Source organism: Apodemus sylvaticus, chromosome 4, assembly GCF_947179515.1.
Source record: "Apodemus sylvaticus chromosome 4, mApoSyl1.1, whole genome shotgun sequence".
NCBI classification, from domain to species: Eukaryota; Metazoa; Chordata; class Mammalia; order Rodentia; family Muridae; genus Apodemus; species Apodemus sylvaticus.
Genome location: NC_067475.1, coordinates 152,462,482 through 152,479,228, shown reverse-complemented (window position 1 = coordinate 152,479,228; position 16,747 = coordinate 152,462,482).

The following is a 16,747-nucleotide window of genomic DNA, read 5'->3' as shown; positions in this document are numbered from 1 at the left end:
TCAAGGATAGGAGAAAGGGGTTATGGAATCTACCCGCGGCTAAAGAAAGCCACTAGCCATAAATTAGGTGTATCGCTGCCTTTATACCTAGAAAGGCCATATTTGTGAATATGTGAAGGTGAAGTCTAGATTTCCTTAGAGACCCCAAAAATATTGGAGATGACAGAGAGAGGAAGATCTAACAACAGGGATGAGAAACAGCCTAGAAGAGTGGTGTTTCAGTCAACGAAATTGAAAGGAGGTCTGAAGAGTACTTTGATATCAGGCATGGAAATGAGGAGCTTGTAGTTTGCCCAGCTCATGTTTGGTCTTATTCTGGGCCATTATTTCCTCATTAGGTTCTCTTTTCTTCCTTTTGTAATGGTGATGTATATACTGTGTCATTATATAGTGAAAGTATGTTGGGGATTGGTTCCAATGGTTTGAATTAATCTGGCCCCCAAATCAGGAATCTGTATGTCCAAAAGCTGATGATTTTTGTCCACAATTGGCTTTTGATCAATCAATAAAGAGCCTATGCCCAGTGGGTGGGCAGGAAAACTGAGGGTGAACCTTTAGACTTCCAAGGACTAAGAACTGAGAGAAAGGAAGGAGAGGGAAATGTGCTGTGGATCAGGGGAGAAGGATAGGACTTAAGAGCTGCTGGAGAGAAAAGCAACCAGCCATGTAAATGGCCGTTGTCCCCTTACCTGATTGGACCTGGGTAGCAGGGGAAAGGTTACAAGTCTCAGAAGTACTGCAGGGGAGAGTTTGCTACCTTTGAGCTAGTCACAGCATTTTTAAAATTAACTAGTCTGTGTGTGTGTGTGTGTGTGTGTGTGTGTGTGTGTGTGTTTATGAGCAAGAGAGAAAAAAGAGAGGAGGAAGGGGAAGCAGTGAGGGGGAGGGGAGAGGGAAGGGAAGAGAGATTGTCTTTCTTTCATGAATAGAGAGGGCTCTGGCAGGTTACTCAGACCTTGACCCTCCAGGAACACAAATCAGTTTAGCTAAGCTCACTGCTACAGAAGTATGTGATCTGGTTTTTCATTTTGATTTTACAGGGCATTACAGTTAATATATTGTGAGTCTCAGAAGAGACTGTATATTTTTAAATTTAAATTTTTTAAACAGTGCTGATACTGTGATAGACTATGGGGATTTTTTAAGTTGGACTATGATTTGGCTTTATACCTATAGGGACTAGGAAGAACAATGTGATGCTATGAATAAAGTCCCTTAGGGAATGGAAGTATCAGGAGGACTTGCTGAAACAGATGTGACCTTGTTGTAAGAAATATGTCAGTCTAGATGGGCTTTGAGTTTTCACAAGTTAAAGCCAGGCCTGATGTTATTTTCTCCTCCTGCTACCTGCGGATACATATGCAGACCTCTAGGCTTCTTCTTCAGTACCATGTCTGCCTGCTTGCTGTCATGCTTCCAGCCATACTGAAAATGTAGTAAACCTCTGAACTGTAAACTGGCCTCAACTAAATGTTTCCATTTATAAGTGTTGCTGTGTTTATGGCAGTCTTGTCATAGCAACAGAAACTGTAAGATAACAGTGATATAATACAAAATAATCCAGTAACATATACATATGTTATCCTCAGTAAATATTTGCTGAATAATCAAAATAGAAATATTCACCAAGCTTTTTTGTTTTAATTTTCTACATTCTTTGTTTACATTCCAAATGATTTCCCCTTTCCCAGTCCCCCCTCCCCATATGTCCCATAAGCCTTCTGCTCTCCACCCATTCTCCAATCACTTCCGTCCTTTTTCTCTGTCCTGGTACTCTCCAACAATGCTGGATCAAACCTTTTCCAGGTCAGGACCCTCTCCTTACTTCTTCATGGGAGTCATTTGTTATGCTAATTGTGTCTTGGGTATTCACAGCTTCTGGGCTAATTAATATCCATTTATCAGTGATTGCATTCCATGTCCATGTGTACTCTTTTGTGATTGGGTTACCTCACTTAGGATGATACTTTCCAGTTCCAACCATTTGCCTAAAAATTTTGTGAATTCATTGTTTTTAATTGCTCAGTATTATTCCATAGTGTAAATATGCCACATTTTCTGTATCTATTCCTCCATTGAGGAACATCTGGGTTCTTTCTACCTTCTGGCTATTATAAATAAGGCTGCTATGAACAAAATGGAGCATGTGTCCTTATTGCATGCCAGGGAATCCTCTTGATGACCAGGAGAGCTATAGCAGGGTCCTTCAGAAACATCATGTCCAGTTTTCTGAGGAAACGCCAGCCAGACTGATTTCCATAGTGGTTGTACCATTTTACAATCCCAAAAGCAGTGGAGGAGTGTTCCTCTTTTACCACATCCTCTCCAACACCTGTGATCTCCTGAGTTTTTAACCTTAGCCATTGTGACTGGGGTGAGGTGAAAACTCAGGGTTGTTTTGATTTGCATTTCCCTAATGACTAATGATGTTGAACATTTCTTAAGGTGCTTCTCAGCCATCCGAATTTCTTCAGGTGAAAATTCTTTGTTTAGATCTGTACCCCATTTTTAATAGTTTTATTTGGTTCCCTGGGGGTCTAGCTTCCTGAATTCTTTCTATATATTAGATATTAGCCCTCTGTTGGATGTAGGGTTGGTGAAGATCTTTTCCCAGTTTGTTGGTTGCCATTTTGTCCTTTTGACAGTGCCCTTGCCTAACAGAAACTTTGCAATTTTATGAGGTCCCATTTGTCAATTCTTGATCATAGAACATAAGCTATTGGTGTTCTGTTCAAGAACTTTTCCTCTGTGCCCATGTCCTCAAGGGTTTTTCCCAGTTTCTTTTTTATTAATTTCAGTGTGTCATGGAGTATAGCTTAGTACAAGGAGATAAGAATGAATCAATTTGCCTTCTTCTGCATGCTGACCTCCAATTTAACCAGCACCATTTGTTGAAAAGGCTATCTTGTTTCCGTTGGATCTTTTCTGCTCCTTTGTTGAAGATCAAGTGACCATAGGTATGTGAATTCATTTCTGCGTCTTCAATTCTATTCCATTGGTTTACTTGCCTGTCATTGTGCCAATACCTTGCACTTTTTAACTCTATTGCTCTGTAGTATTGCTTGAGGTCTGGGATACTGAGTCCTCAGAAATTATTTTACTGTTGAGAATAGTTTTAGCTATCTTGGGTTTTTGGTTATTCCAAATGAATTTGAGAATTGCTTTTTCTAACTCTGAAGAACTGACTTGGGATTTTGATGGGGATTGCATTCAATCTGTAGATTGCTTTTGGCAAGATGGCCATTTTAACTATATTAATCCTGCCAATCCACAAGCACGGAAGACTTTTCCATTTTGTGAGGTCTTCTTCGATTTCCTTCTTCAGAGACCCGAAGTTCTTGTGGTATAGATCTTTTACTTGTTTGGTTAGAGTCACAGCAAGATACTTTATATTGTTTGTGGCTATTGTGAAGGGTGTCATTTCCCTAACTTCTTTCTCAGCCTGCTTATCCTTTGAGTATAAGAAGGCAACTGATTTGCTTGAGTTGGTTTTATAACCAGCCACTTTGCTGAAGTTGTTTATCAGCTGTAGGAGTTCTCTGGTGGAGTTTTTTCTGTCACTTAACTATACTATCATATCATCTGCAAATAGTGACAATTTGACTTCTTCTTTTCCAATTTGTATCCTTTTGACCTCATGTTGTCTAATTGCTCTAGCTAGAAATTTAACTACTGTATTGAAAACATATGGAGAGAGTGGGCAGCCTTATCTAGTTCCTGATTTTAGTGGGATTGTTTCAAGTTTCTCTCCATTTTCTTTGATGTTGGCTACCAGTTTGCTGTATATTTCTTTAATTATGTTTAGGTATGGACCTTGAATTACTGTTTTTTCCAAGACTTTTAGCATGAAAGGATGCTGAATTTTGTCAAATGCTTTTTCAGTATCTAATGAAATGATCATATGTTTTTGTTTCTTTGAATTTATGTAATGGATTAGATTGATGGATTTCCTTTTATTGAACCATCCCTGAATCCCTGGGATGAAGTCTATTTGATCATGGTAGATGATTGTTTTGATGTGTTCTTGGATTCGGTTGGCAAGAATTTTATTGAGTATTTTTGCATCGATATTCATAAGGGAAATTGACCTGAAGTTCTCTTTCTTTGTTGGATCTTTGTGTGGTTTTGGAGTCAGTGTAATTGTGGCTTCCTAGAATGAGCTGGGTATTGTTCCTTCTGTTTCTATTTTGTGGAACAGTTTGAAGAGTATTGGTGTTAGTTCTTCTATGAAGGTCTGATAGAATTCTGCATTGAAGCCATCTGTTCCCATGCTTTTTTTATTTTTATTTATTTTTACTTATTTATTTATTTATTTATTTATTTATTTATTTATTTATTTATTGGTTGGGAGACTTCCTATGACCCCTTTTATTTCTTTAGGGGTTATGGGACTGTTTAAATGATCTATTTGATCCTAATTTAATTTTGGTATTTGATATCTATCTAGGAAACTGTCCATTTCCTCCAGATTCTCCAGTTGAGTATAGGCTTTTTTAGTAGCATCTGATGATTTTTTGAATTTCCTCAGTTTCTGTTGTTATATCTCTGTTTTCATTTCTAATTTTGTTAATCTGGATACTGTGTATCTGTGCCTTTTGGATAGTCTGGCTAAGGGTTTATCTATTATGTTGATTTTTTTCAAAGAACCAGCTCCTGGTTTTGTTGATTCTTTATATGGTTCTCTTTGTTTCTACTTGATTGATTTCAGACCCGAGTTCGATGATTTCCTGTCTTCTACTCTTACTGGGTGAATTAGTTTCTTTTTGTTCCAGGGCTTTCAGGTGTGTCATTAAGCTGTAAGTGTATGGTCTCTCCATTTTCTTTTTGGAGACACTCGGGGTTATGACTTTTCCTCAGCACTGCTTTCATTGTGTCCCATAGATTTGGGTATGTTTTGTCTTCATTTTCATTTTGATTATTATGTGACGGGAGTTATTTCTGTTTTGGTCCAGTTTGTTTGGAGTTCTGTAGGCTTCTTGTATATTCATGGGCATCTCTCTCTTTAGGTTAGGTAAGTTTTCTTCCATGATTTTATTGAAGATATTTGCTGGCCCTTTAAGTTGTAAGTCTTTACTCTCATTTATGCCTATAATTCTTAGGTTTGGTCTTTTCATTTTGTCCTGTATTTCCTGGATGTTTTGGGTTTTAAGCTTTTTTCATTTTCCATTTTCTTTGACTGTTGCGTCCATGGTTTCTATGGTATCTTCTATGGTATGAAATTCTTCTATCTCTTGTATTCTGTTGTTGATATTTTCATCTATGGCTCCTGATTTCTTCTCAAGGTTTTCTATCTCCAAAGTTGTCTCCCTTTGTGATTTCTTAGTTGTTTCTACTTCTGTTTTTAGATCCTGGATGCTTTGGCTCAGCTCCTTTACTCACTTATTTGTGTTTTCCTGTAATTCTTTAAGAGAATTTTGTGTTTTGTCTTTCATGACCTCAGCCTGTTGACCAAAGTTCTCCTGTATTTCTTTAAGTGATTTTTCCATTTCCTCCTTATTGACTTATATCTTTTGACGTGTATTCTCCTGAATTTATTTTAATGATTTTTGTGTTTCCCTTGTAAGGGCTTCTAACTTTTGATCCATTTTCTCCTGAATTTCTTTAGGAGATTTATTTATGTCCTTCATGTGTTCCTCTAACAGCATCATAACTAGTGATTTTAAATCCCAATCTTGTTTTTCTGATGTGTTGTGGTATCCATGATTTGCTGTTAATTGATAATTGGGTTCAGATGCTGCCATATTGCCTTGATTTCTGTTTGTAAAGTTTCTATGTTTGCCTTTTGCCATCTAGTTCTCACTGGTGTTAGGTGGTCTTGTTGTCAATGGCTGGTACTTCAGGCTCCTTTGATCCTGTAAGGCTATTTCCATAACACTGGATGACTTTGTTTCTCCTGGCACAGACTGCTGATGTGTTGTCTTCCCCTTGGATGCTGCTGGTGCCCTGGTGTGTCCTGCTCCAAGCAATGTTATACTTGGGTTGTCTCTGTGGACCAAACATATTGCTGCCTGTCTGCTCTGTCAGGGAGCGAAGATGGCAGTGGGGATCCCACAGGACACAGGCCCCATGTCTGGCTGATACACAGACAAATCGCTGCTCTGCCCATGTCCTGGGCACAGGTGGCAGCCCACAGCTTGTTGGTCTACGTCCCCAAAGATCTTATATATCAGTATAAACTCAGTATATCTCAGTACCCAGGGTCTCCTGTCCTGTTCAACTGGGGACAAAGATGGCAGCTGCCAACCTCTCCGCAGGGTAAAGGACCTAGCTGGCACATAGACGAACTGCTGCTCTGCCCAGGTCCTGGGCACAGGCGGCAACCTACAGCTTGGTAGTCTGTGTCCCCTGAGGTCCTTGACTCAGGATATCTCTGTACCTGGGGTCGCCTGTTCTGTTCTACTGGTGGCAAAGATGGCAGCTGTAGACTTCTCCTCCAGGCTTTTTTGTTTTAAGTTAACATTAATTTATTGAGTATGTACGTGATGAGTGAATATTTGTTTTTTTGTTAGTATACATGTATTTAAGTGACAAGGTACAAATATGAAAGTCAGAAGACTGGCATTTGTTCTCTTCTTCTATGATATTGGCACCAGGAATCAAATTCAGATTGTCAGATTCAGAGACAATTGTCTTCACCTCCCACTTCATGTCTTAGACCCTTTCAAAGTAGGCTTTGAAAGGGAAGCTATCCATAGAAAATACAACCTGTTTAAAGGGCTTAAGAAAACTCTTGTAGGTCAGAAGCATGCCAATTGTGGAGCACCTTGAGAATATCACACCACACATATCATTCTGGAATACTCAATATCAGAAATTGTAAATATTTCATGCTAGTCTATAAGGTATAATCTTTTTTACATGAAGAGAAAATTGCAAGTGAATTTACATCTTTAATCTTGAGATTTATGGGAGTGTTTTATTTTCTACAGATTTCTTATATCTTCATGTTTCATCAATAAGTTGTTTTTTTTGATGGTTTTTTTTTATTCGATATAATTTATTTACATTTCAAATGATTTCCCCTTTTCTAGCCCCCCCACTCCCCGATAGTCCCTTCTCTTCCCCTGTCCTCCCTCCCACCCCTTCCCACTTCCCCGTTCTGGTTTTGCCGAACACTGTTTCACTGAGTCTTTCCAGAACCAGGGGCCACTCCTCCTTTCTTCTTGTATCTCATTTGATGTGTGGATTATGTTTTGGGTATTCCAGTTTTCTAGGTTAATAACCACTTATTAGTGAGTGCATACCATGATTCACCTTTTGAGTCTCGGTTACCTCACTTAGTATGATGTTCTCTAGCTCCATCCATTTGCCTAAGAATTTCATGAATTCATTGTTTCTAATGGCTGAATAGTACTCCATTGTGTAGATATACCACATTTTTTGCATCCACTCTTCTGTTGAGGGATACCTGGGTTCTTTCCAGCATCTGGCAATTATAAATAGGGCTGCTATGAACATAGTAGAGCATGTATCCTTATTACATGGTGGGGAATCCTCTGGATATATGCCCAGGAGTGGTATAGCAGGATCTTCTGGAAGTGAGGTGCCCAGTTTTCGGAGGAACCGCCAGACTGATTTCCAGAGTGGTTGTACCAATTTGCAACCCCACCAGCAGTGGAGGAGTGTTCCTCTTTCTCCACACCCTCTCCAACACCTGCTGTCTCCTGAATTTTTAATCTTAGCCATTCTGACTGGTGTAAGATGAAATCTTAGGATTGTTTTGATTTGCATTTCCCTAATGACTAATGAAGTTGAGCATTTTTTAAGATGCTTCTCCCCCATCCGAAGTCCTTCAGGTGAGAATTCTTTGTTTAACTCTGTACCCCATTTTTTAATAGGGTTGTTCGGTTTTCTGGAGTCTAACTTCTTGAGTTCTTTATATATATTGGATATTAGCCCTCTATCTGATGTAGGATTGGTGAAGATCTTTTCCCAATTTGTTGGTTGCCGATCTGTCCTCTTGATGGTGTCCTTTGCCTTACAGAAACTCTGTAACCTTATGAGGTCCCATTTGTCAATTCTTGCTCTTAGAGCATACGCTATTGGTGTTCTGTTCAGAAACTTTCTCCCTGTACCGATGTCCTCAAGGGTCTTCCCCAGTTTCTTTTCTATTAGCTTCAGAGTGTCTGGCTTTATGTGGAGGTCCTTGATCCATTTGGATTTGAGCTTAGTACAAGGAGACAAGGATGGATCAATTCGCATTCTTCTGCATGCTGACCTCCAGTTGAACCAGCACCATTTGTTGAAAAGGCTATCTTTTTTCCATTGGATGTTTTCAGCCTCTTTGTCGAGGATCAAGTGGGCATAGGTGTGTGGGTTCATTTCTGGATCTTCAATCCTGTTCCATTGATCCTCCTGCCTATCGCTGTACCAATACCATGCAGTTTTTAACACTATTGCTCTGTAGTATTGCTTGAGGTCAGGGATACTGATTCCCCCAGATTTTCTTTTGTTGCTGAGAATAGTTTTAGCTATCCTGGGTTTTTTGTTGTTCCAGATGAATTTGATAATTGCTCTTTCTAACTCTGTGAAGAATTGAGTTGGGATTTTGATGGGTATTGCATTGAATCTGTATAGTGCTTTAGGCAAAATGGCCATTTTAACTATATTGATTCTACCGATCCATGAGCATGGGAGGTTTTCCCATTTTTTGAGGTCTTCTTCCATTTCCTTCTTCAGAGTCTTGAAATTCCTGTCATACAGATCTTTCACATGTTTGGTAAGAGTCACCCCAAGATACTTTATACTGTTTGTGGCTATTGTGAAGGGGGTCATTTCCCTAATTTCTTTCTCAGCCTGCTTATCCTTTGAGTATAGGAAGGCCACTGATTTGCTGGAGTTGATTTTATAACCTGCCACTTTGCTGAAGTTGTTTATCAGCTGTAGGAGCTCTCTAGTGGAGTTCTTTGGGTCACTTAGGTAGATGATCATGTTGTCTGCAAATAAGGATAGTTTGACTTCTTCCTTTCCAATTTGTATCCCTTTGACCTCCTTATGTTGTCGAATTGCCCGAGCTAGTACCTCAAGTACAATATTGAAAAGATAAGGAGAAAGGGGGCAGCCTTGTCTGGTCCCTGATTTCAGTGGGATTGCTTCAAGTTTCTCTCCATTTAGTTTGATGCTGGCTACCGGGTTGCTGTATATTGCTTTTACTATTTTTAGGTATGGGCCTTGAATTCCTGTTCTCTCCAAGACTTTAAGCATGAAGGGATGCTGAATTTTGTCAAATGCTTTTTCAGCATCCAATGAAATGACCATGTGGTTTTGTTCCTTGAGTCTGTTTATGTAGTGGATTGTATTGATGGATTTCCGTATATTGAACCAACCCTGCATTCCCGGGATAAAGCCTACTTGATCATGGTGGATGATCGTTTTGATGTGTTCTTGGATTCGGTTGGCAAGAATTTTATTGAGTATTTTTGCACCGATGTTCATAAGGGAAATTGGTCTGAAGTTCTCTTTCTTTGTTGGATCTTTTTGTGGCTTTGGTATCAGCGTAATTGTGGCTTCGTAGAAGGAATTGGGTAGTGTTCCTTCTGTTTCTATTTTGTGGAATAGTTTGAAGAGTATTGGTGTTAACTCTTCTTTGAAGAATTCTGGTAGAATTCTGCACTGAAGCCATCTGGTCCTGTGCTTTTTTTGGTTGGAAGACTTTCTATGACTCCTTCTATTTCTTTAGGCATTATGGGACTGTTTAGATGGTCTAGTTGGTCCTGATTTAATTTTGGTATTTGGTATCTGTCATGGAAATTGTCCATTTCCTCCAGATTCTCCAGTTGTGTTGAGTACAGGCTCTTGTAGTAGGATCTGATGATTTTTTGGATTTCCTCAGTTTCCGTTGTTATATCTCCCTTTTCATTTCTAAGTTTGTTAATTTGGATACTTTCTCTGTGCCCTTTGGTCAGTCTGGCTAAGGGTTTATCTATCTTGTTGATTTTCTCAAAGAACCAGCTCCTGGTTTTGTTGATTTTTTGTATGGTTCTCTTTGTTTCTACTTGATTGATTTCGGCCCTGAGTTTGATGATTTCCTGCCTTCTACTCCTCCTGGGCGAAATAGCTTCTTTTTGTTCTAGGGCTTTCAGGTTTGTCATTAAGCTGATAATGTATGCTCTCTCCATTTTCTTTTTGGAGGCACTCAGGGCTATGAGTTTTCCTCTTAGCACTGCTTTCATTGTGTCCCATAGATTTGGGTATGTTGTGTTTTCATTTTCATTATGTTCTAAAAAGTCTTTAATTTCTTTCTTTATTTCTTCCTTGACCAAGGTATCATTGAGTAGAGTATTGTTCAGTTTCCACATGTGTGTGGGTTTTCTGTTGTTTCTGTTGCTATTGAAGACCACTTTTACTCCATAGTGATCATATAGGAGGCATGGGATTAGTTTGATCTTCTTATATTTGTTGAGGTCTGTCTTGTGACCAATTATATGGTCGATTTTGGAGAAGGTACCATGAGGTGCTGAGAAAAAGGTATATTCTTTTGTTTTAGGATAGAATGTTCTATATATATCTGTTAAATCTAATTGGTCCAAAGCTTCAATTAGTTTCATTGTGTCCCTGTTTAGTTTCTGTTTTCCTGATCGGTCCATTGAGGAAAGTGCAGTGTTGAAGTCACCCACAATTATTGTGTTAGGTGCAATGTGTGCTTTGAGTTTTAATAAAGTTTCTTTTATGAAAGAGGGTGCCCTTGTTTTTGTAATGAGACTTTGCTGTAGTAAATTGAAAATTTTCTGTGAAACAAATGGTTGAGTGTAGTACTAATAATCTTTAAAAGAAGTGGCATATTATTCTATTGTTCTTTTTAAAAAAGATATATAGAAAAAAAATTCAGAAATAAACTCTGATCTTAGCACTCTACACAAAGTTATAGTTTTTTTAAACATCTAGAGAGCTTTTGATTCCAAAGAAATTTGAAGAAATGCAACCCAACAACTATTATGTAGAGTCAGTGATCCAGTACATGAAACTGAGTCGAGTAGCACAGAGATGAGGAGAGCCCAAATTAGAGATCTATAGTGCTTCTACCAAACAATACACTTTATGCCTCCTGGGAGGCAATAAGAGAGAGGAGGGGAGAGAAATAGAGAGAGAGAGAAAGAGAGAGAGAGAGAGACAGTGAGAGAGAGAGAGAGAGAGAGAGAGAGAGAGAGACAGAGAGAGTCAGAGATAGAGACAGAGACATAGAGACAGAGACATAGAGATAAAGACATAGAGACAGAGAGAGGGGTGAAAAACTTAGACAGTGAGACCGAGACAGAGAGACAGAGATATTTGTTTCAGGTCCCAAGATATAAGATGAATATTTGATGTTAAAAGTTTTCCATGGTAAATTGCAAAAATTAGTGAATATTCAACTAAGTCATTAGTATTTGATAAAATGAAAGCTACATATACATAGAAATCCCTTGACTGTAACTGTAAAGATGAAAAGCAGTTAGAATTCACTATTGCACAGGCAGACTTCCATATTATTCATGTGTTTGTTTTTCTATGACTCCTATAGGTACTAAGTAACAGATAGACTAATATATCAAAGCAGAGACAATATGTACATTAAACTAAAATGGATTTTTCCTGAGGTTATTACAAAGGAGAGTATCTACTTTCTTTGCAAATGATCTAAGGTGTAAAATACCACAGAAGTGGACAACAGGGAGGAACTACAGATGCCAGCTTTTCTCTTTCATCTCAGAATGATCTGGGTTGCCTTCATGACTTTTCAGTTCCCTTCTCCCATCATCAGTTTCAAGGCAACACCTCTTGTCGCTTTTTCCTCCCTCTAGGTCTCCATTAAGTCTAAGGTCAAGAAATGAAGAGGAAGAAGCAGTCTTACCGAGTGTCGCATGCCTGAGCTTCATTTGTATATCCCTATTTCCTTTAAATACATTATGTAGATAAACCTGAAGGAGCAAACTTATGCTGGGTGGGCAGCAGGGTGGTCATGTCTGCCTTGCCTGGTGAAGGAAGTGAAAGCTAAGGAAAATGGTTCATTTGACACTGCCAAAACAATTTCATGTATTAAGAGCTTCCTATCACCATGTGCAGTTCAAGTTGTTTTCTCTAGAGTTCCAAAGAAATCATTTATTTTTCTTTTTTATGATAAAAACCAACATACTAAATAAAAAGAACCCATACTCTTAAAAAGACTAGCCTTTATCCTACTAATATTAGGAACACATTGCAGGCCCAATTTGTATAAATAATGCCTTCATTTTGATGTAATAATACTATTATAATTAAGTATCATCATAATGTAGTTACATTTATTGAAGTATATTATCAAAATGCATAACATAGTCTCTTCATTTGCTCTTTCACAATAATTAATTGCTAGTCAGTAAATTACTTTTTCCCATCACTAAAAGGGAGACAGTGGCCTGAATGATTTTCCAGAGTGCTTATTAGTAAACTTTCAAAGCCTATAGAAAAATGCTAGTATGCAAAGTTCTTTGGATAACCATACACAATGTGGACTGGGGTTTTCAGAAGCACACCTTAATACTTTCATGACTCACCATACTGCTGACAAATGCTCTCCAGATTGCCCATCACGCTACTTTGAACATGCCTACTTTTGAGAGTTTTCTGACAAAATAAAATTTTCTCATTTCATTATTGATTTTGAGAAACATTATATAACCGTGTGTAATTTTATAAGAAACAATTCCTATTTATCTTACTTTTTCAAATTAAATTACATCAGCAACATCAAAAGATAGGAAGGTTTTATGAAGTATATAAAGTATATAATCTTACAAAGACATTGATTAAACTAATTGCTTAAAACATAATCTCTTAACACAATTGCTATCACATCTTAAGTGTTGAAACAATGTAAAATTTATAAAGCTTAAAAATGCTTCAATATGGCAGAGCGGAGGATCCAGCCCTGAGGACTCTGGTGGCAGCCTTCAGGTCTCAGCTTTGGGCTGGGGATCAGCCTGGGCCATGGAAACCGGTCTCCAGGAAGTGCAAGAGGCCAGCAATACACCCAGAGGCCAGCTGGGAGCAAGCAGCATGCTCTGGTGAGTCCAGCCCTGCAGAATGGGGGGGGGGGATCCAGTCCTGAAGCCTCTGGCTGGAGCCTTTAGGCCTCATCTTCGGGCTCAGAACAGCCTGGGCCACTGCACCCAGTCTCCAGGCAGTGCAGGAGGGCAGCTCTGCACCAGGAGACCAGCTGCTGCAAAGAGGAAGCTTGCACTGGTGAGTCCAGCATTGACAACAAGATCAACTAAAAGCAGTGAGAACTAGATGGCAAAAGGCAAACGTAGGAACATTACTAACAGAAATCTAGGCAATATGGCAGCATCTGAACCCAATTCTCCATAAGCAGCATGTCCTGGATACCCCAACACTCCAGAAAAACAAGATTTGGATTTAAAATCACTGGTCATGATGCTGTTACAGGATCATATGAAGGACATAAATAAATCTCTTAAAGAAATTCAGGAGAAAATGGATCAAAAGTTAGAAGCCCTTACAAGGGAAACACAAAAATCATTGAAAGAAATTTGGGAGAATTCAGAAGCCAATAAGGAGGAAACACAAAAATCACTTAAGGAAATACAGGAGAACTTTGGTCAATAGGCTGATGTCATGAAATAGGAAACACAAAAATCTCTTAAAGAATTACAGGAAAACACAAACAAGCAAGTGAAGGAGCTAATCAAAACCATCCAAGATCTAAAATCAGAAGCAGAAACAACTAAAACATCTCAAAGGGAGACAACTTTGGAGATAGAAAACCTTGAGAAGAAATCAGGGGCCATAGATGCAAATATTAACAACAGAATACAAGAGATAGAAGAAAGAATCTCAGATGATGAAGATACCATAGAAACCATGGACTCAACAGTTTAAAAAAATGCAAAATGCAAAAAGCTTGTAACCCAAAACAACAAAGCAACAAAAACAACAGAAAGCCAACATACACATGGAAACTGAACAATATTCTTCTCAGTGATACCTTGGTCAAGGAAGAAATAAAGAAAGAAATCAAAGACCGTTTAGAATTTAATGAAAATGAAGACACAACATACCCAAATCTATGGGACACAATGAAAGCAGTGCTAAGAGGAAAACTCAGTGATATGGCACTGAGTGCCTCCAAAAAGAAAATGGAGAGAGCATACACTAGCAGCTTAATGACACACCTGAAAGCCCTGGAACAAAAAGAAGCTATTTCACCCAGGAGGAGTAGTAGGCAGGAAACCATCAAAGTGAGCACTGAAATCAATCAAGTAGAAACTAAGAGAATCATACAAAGAATCAACAAAACCAGGAGCTGGTTCTTTGAGAAAATCAACATAATAGATAAAACCTTAGCCAGACTAACCAAAGGGCACAGCAACAGTATCCAGATTAACAAAATTAGAAATGAAAACGGAGATATAACAACAGAAACTGAGGAAATTCAAAAAATCATTAGATCCTACTACAAAAGCCAATACTCAACACAACTGGAGAATCTGGAGGAAATGGACAGTTTCCTAGACAGATATCAAACACCAAAATTAAATCAGGATCAAATATATAATCTAAACAGGCCCATAACCCATAAAGAAATAAAGGGGGTCATATAAATTCTCCCAACGAAAAAAAAAAGCACGGGACCAGGTGGCTTCAGTGCAGAATTCTATCAGACCTTCATAGAAGACCTGACACCAATACTCTTCAAACTATTCCACAAAATAGAAAGAGAAGGAGCACTACCCAACTTGTTCTATGAAGCCACAATTACGTTGATACCAAAACCACACAAAGATCCCCCCCAAAAAAAGCACTTCAGGCCAATTTCCCTTATGAATATCGATGCAAAAATACTCAATAAAATTCTTGCCAATCGAATCCAAGAACACATCAAAACAATCATCCACCATGATCAAGTAGGCTTCATGCCAGGGATGCAGGGATGGTTCAATATAAGGAAATCCATCAATGCAATCCACTACATAAACAAACTCAAAGTAAAAAACCATATGATCACTTCATTAGGTGCTGAAAAGTATTTGACAAAATTCAGCATCCTTTCATGCTAAAAGTCTTGGAAAGAACAGGAATTCAAGGCCCATACCTAAACATAGGGAACATGATAGTCTACCTAAGTGACCCTAAAACCTCCACCAGAGAACTCCTACAGCTGATAAACAACTTCAGCAAAGTGGCTGGTTATAAAATCAACTCAAGCAAATCAGTTGCCTTCCTATACTCAAAGGATGAGCAGGCTGAGAAAGAAGTTAGGGAAATGACACCCTTCACAATAGCCACAAACAATATAGAGTATCTTGCTGTGTCTCTAACCAAACAAGTGAAAGATCTGTATAACAGGAACTCCAAGTTTTTGAAGAAAGAAATCGAGGAAAGTTTCAGAAAATGCAAAAATCTTCCATGCTCTTGAATTGGCAGGATTAATACAGTAAAACTGGCCATCTTGTCAAAAGCAATCTACAGGTTCAATGCAATCACCATCAAAATCCCAATTCAATTCTTCATAGACTTAGAGAAAGCAATTCTCAAATTCATCTGGAATAACAAAAAACCCAGGATAACTAAAACTATCCTCAACAGTAATAGAACATCTGGGGAACTCAGTATCCCCAACCTCAAGCAGTACTACAGAGCAATTGTGTTAAAAAAAAACTGCATGGTATTGGCACAGTGATAGGCAAGTGGACCAATGGTATAGAATTGAAGACCCAGAAATGAATCCACACACCTATGGCCACTTCATCTTCGTCAAAGGAGCAGAAAAAATCCAGTGGAAAAACGATAGCTTTTTCAACAAATGGTACTGGGTCAACTGGAGGTCAGCATGCAGAAGAATGCACATTGATCCATTCTTATCTCCTTGTACTAAACTCAACTCCAAATGCATCAAGGACCTCCACGTAAAACCAGACACACTGAAACTAATAGAAAAGAAACTGGGGAAAACCCTTGAGGACATAGGCACAGGGGGAAAGTTCCTAAACAGAACACCAATAGCTTATGCTCTAAGATCAAGAATTAACAAATGGTACCTCATAAAATTACAAAGTTTCTGTAAGGCAAATGACACTGTCAAAAGGACTAATCGGCAACCAACAAATTGGGAAAAGATTTTCACCAACCCTCATCTAATAGAGGGCTAATATCCAATATATACAAAGAACTCAAGAAGTTAGACCCCAGGGAACCAAATAACCCTATTAAAAAATGGAGTACAGAGCTAAACAAAGAATTTTCACCTGAAGAATTTCAGATGGCTGAGAAGCACCTTAAGAACTGCTCAACATCATTAGTCATTAGGGAAATGCAAATCAAAACAACTCTGAGATTTCACCTTACCCCAGTCAGAATGGCTAAGGTTAAAAACTCAGGAGACAGCAAGTGTTGGCAAGGATGTGGAGAAAGAGGAACACTCCTCCACTGCTTTTGGGGTTGTAAGATGGTACAACCACTTTGGAAATCAGTCTGGCGGTTCCTCAGAAAACTGGACATGACACTTCCAGAGGACCCTACTATACCTCTCCTGGGCGTATAAGCAAAGCATTCCCCTGCATGCAATAAAGACACATGCTCCATTATATTCATAGCAGCCTTATTTATAATAGCCAGAAGCTGAAAAGAACCCAGATGTCCCTCAATGGAGGAATGGATACAGAAAATGTCGTATATTTACATGGTGGAATACTACTCAGCAATTAAAAACAATGTATTCACGAAATTTTTAGGCAAATGGTTGGATCTGGAAAATATCATCCTAAGTAAG